Genomic DNA, 3,970 nt, shown 5'->3' on the forward strand with positions numbered 1-3,970 from the left:
TTCGAGCCCTCACTGGCTGGGCCTGGACCGAGCATCACTCTGAGCCCTCACTGGCTGGGCCCACACCTAGCATCACTCTGAGCCCTCACTGGCAGGGCCCACACCTAGAATCACTCTGAGCCCTCACTGGCTGGGCCCACACCTAGCATCACTCTGAGCCCTCACTGGCTGGGCTCACACCAAGCATCATTTTTAGCCCTCACTGGCTGGGCCCACACCTAGCATCACTCTGAGCCCTTACTAGCTGGGCCCACACCTTGCATCATTCTGAGCCCTCACTGGCTGGGCCCACACCTATAATCACTCTGTGCCCTCACTGGCTGGGTGCTCACCTAGCATCACTCTGAGCCCTCACTGGCTGGGCCCACACCTAGCATCAATCTGAGCCCTCACTGGCTGGGTCCACACCTAGCATCACTCTGAGCCCTCACTGGCTGGGCCCACACCTAGCATCACTCTGAACCCTTACTGGCTGGGCCCACACCTAGCATCATTCTGAGCCCTCACAGGCTGGGCCCACACCTAGCATCACTCTGAGCCCTCACTGGCTGGGCTCACACCAAGCATCATTCTTAGCCCTCACTGGCTGGGCCCACACCTAGCATCACTCTGAGCCCTTACTAGCTGGGCCCACAACTTGCATCATTCTGAGCCCTCACTGGCTGGGCCCACACCTAGCATCACTCTGAGCCCTCACTGGCTAGGCCCACACCTAGCATCATTCTGAGCCCTCACTGGCTGAGCCCACACCTAGCATCACTCTGAGCCCTCACTGGCTGGGCCCACACCGAGCATCACTCTGAGCCCTCACTGGCTGGGTCTGGACCTAGCATCACTCTGAGCCCTCACTGGCTGGGCCCACACCTAGCATCATTCTGAGCCCTCACTGGCTGGGCCTGGACCTAGCATCACTTTGAGCCCTCACTAGCTGGGCCCACACCTTGCATCACTCTGAGCCCTCACTGGCTGGGCCCACACCTAGCATCACTCTGAGCCCTCACTGGCAGGGCCCACACCTAGAATCACTCTGAGCCCTCACTGGCTGGGCCCACACCTAGCATCACTCTGAGCCCTCACTGGCTGGGCTCACACCAAGCATCATTTTTAGCCCTCACTGGCTGGGCCCACACCTAGCATCACTCTGAGCCCTTACTAGCTGGGCCCACACCTTGCATCATTCTGAGCCCTCACTGGCTGGGCCCAAACCTATAATCACTCTGTGCCCTCACTGGCTGGGTGCTCACCTAGCATCACTCTGAGCCCTCACTGGCTGGGCCCACACCTAGCATCAATCTGAGCCCTCACTGGCTGGGTCCATACCTAGCATCACTCTGAGCCCTCACTGGCTGGGCCCACACCTAGCATCACTCTGAACCCTTACTGGCTGGGCCCACACCTAGCATCATTCTGAGCCCTCACAGGCTGGGCCCACACCTAGCATCACTCTGAGCCCTCACTGGCTGGGCTCACACCAAGCATCATTCTTAGCCCTCACTGGCTGGGCCCACACCTAGCATCACTCTGAGCCCTTACTAGCTGGGCCCACAACTTGCATCATTCTGAGCCCTCACTGGCTGGGCCCACACCTAGCATCACTCTGAGCCCTCACTGGCTAGGCCCACACCTAGCATCATTCTGAGCCCTCACTGGCTGAGCCCACACCTAGCATCACTCTGAGCCCTCACTGGCTGGGCCCACACCGAGCATCACTCTGAGCCCTCACTGGCTGGGTCTGGACCTAGCATCACTCTGAGCCCTCACTGGCTGGGCCCACACCTAGCATCATTCTGAGCCCTCACTGGCTGGGCCTGGACCTAGCATCACTTTGAGCCCTCACTGGCTGGGCCCACACCTTGCATCACTCTGAGCCCTCACTGGCTGGGCCCACACCTAGCATCACTCTGAGCCCTCACTGACTGGGTCTGGACAGAGCATCACTCTGAGCCCTCACTGGCTGGGTCCACACCAAGCTTCACTCGGAGCCCTCACTGGCTGGGCCCACACCTAGCATCACTCTGAGCCCTCACTGGCTGGGTCCACACCTAGCATCATTCTTAGGCCTCACTGGCTGGTCCTGGACCTAGCATCCCTTTGAGCCCTCACTGGCTGGGTCTGGACAGAGATTCACTCTGAGCCCTCACTGGCTTGGCCCACACCTAGCATCACTCTGAGCCCTCACTGGCTGGGCCCACACCTAGCATCATTCTGAGCCCTCACTGGCTGGGCCCACACCTAGCATCACTCTGAGCCCTCACTGGCTGGGTCTGGACAGAGCATCACTCTGAGCCCTCACTGGCTGGGTCCACACCAAGCATCACTCTGAGCCCTCACTGGTTGAGCCCACACCTAGCATCACTCTGAGCCCTCACTGGCTGGGCCCACACCTAGCATCACTCTGAGCCCTCACTGGCTGGGCCCACACCTAGCATCACTCTGAGTCTTCACTGGCTGGGCCCAGACCTAGCATCACTTTTAGCCCTCACTGGCTGGGCCCACACCTAGCATCACTCTGAGACTTCACTGGCTGGGTCTGGACCTAGCATCACTCTGAGCCCTCACTGGCTGGGTCTGGACAGAGCATCACTCTGAGCCCTCACTGGCTGGGTCTACACCTAGCATCACTCTGAGCCCTCACTGGCTGAGCCCACACCTAGCATCACTCTGAGCCCTCACTGGCTGGGCCCACACCTAGCATCACTTTGAGCCCTCACTGGCTGGGCCCACACCTGGCATCACTTTGAGCCCTCACTGGCTGGGCCCACACCTTGCATCACTCTGAGCCCTCACTGGCTGGGTCTGGACCTAGCATCACTCTGAGCCCTCACTGGCTGGGCCCACACCTAGCCTCTCTTTCAGCCCTCACTGGCTGGGCCCACACCTTGCATCACTCTGAGCCCTCACTGGCTGGGTCTGGACCTAGCATCACTCTGAGCCCTCACTGGCTGGGCCCACACCTAGGATCACTTTGAGCCCTCACTGGCTGGGCCCACACCTTGCATCACTCTGAGCCCTCACTGGCTGGGCCCACACCTAGCCTCTCTTTGAGCCCTCACTGGCTGGGCCCACACCTAGCATCACTCTGAGCCCTCACTGGCTGGGTCTGGACCTAGCATCACTCTGAGCCCTCACTGGCTGGGCCAACACCTAGCATCACTTTGAGCCCTCACTGGCTGGGTCTGGACAGACAGACAGAAACAGAGACGGACAGACAGACATTGTAGGAATGACATGGGTATGAAATAGAGAGGAGAGAAAGAGAGATGGAAGCTCTGGGAGGAGTGGAGGTCACCTTGCTTGGTTAAGAGATCAATGTCCGTTTGACTTGCAGCGAAGTAGTGTGGCGTGTGTGTGCGTGTGTGAGTGTGTGTTGGGTCTCATCAGTGTGAAAAGTCTGAGCTGTGTCACTTTGCATCGTAGAGGATTAAAAAAAAATCTAAATCCACAGTATTTATTCTGTAAAAATGATTATTTACAATTATTGAAATTGTTTGGCTTTTATACCAACCATCTGCAATTGAAACAGCTGAATAAGCAGTGGTAACATTTGATATAAAATAATTGCACACACACCCACAACAGTGGTGGAAAAATGACAGTCTAAGAAATACTTCATCTCTACACTGCAGTGGAGAAAATCTGAAATTATTGGGTTTTCAAATAAATGCCACATAACTCAATTTTACTGAGCTCTGACAAACTCCAGGAAAACAGAGGTGACACAGTCTGCTGATGTAGAGAGCACAGCAGGACATAAAGTCAGCGCGTCTAAATCACTGCACGTGTAAACGTTTATCAGAGAGATGCAGATACGTTATGCCTGAACGCAGCCCAAACTAGCCCCTAACTGCTCTGAAGAAGGGGATGGGTACGTTCAAGGACCTTCTATTTAGAAGTGCTATTTATTTAGTTAATATGATTCCCTGCAACCTTCTAGAACCAGGTGGTAATGAAGAGTTAATAATAACTTCCT

The sequence above is a fragment of the Oncorhynchus keta genome, chromosome 14, assembly GCF_023373465.1.
Source record: "Oncorhynchus keta strain PuntledgeMale-10-30-2019 chromosome 14, Oket_V2, whole genome shotgun sequence".
In the NCBI taxonomy this organism is placed as follows: Eukaryota; Metazoa; Chordata; class Actinopteri; order Salmoniformes; family Salmonidae; genus Oncorhynchus; species Oncorhynchus keta.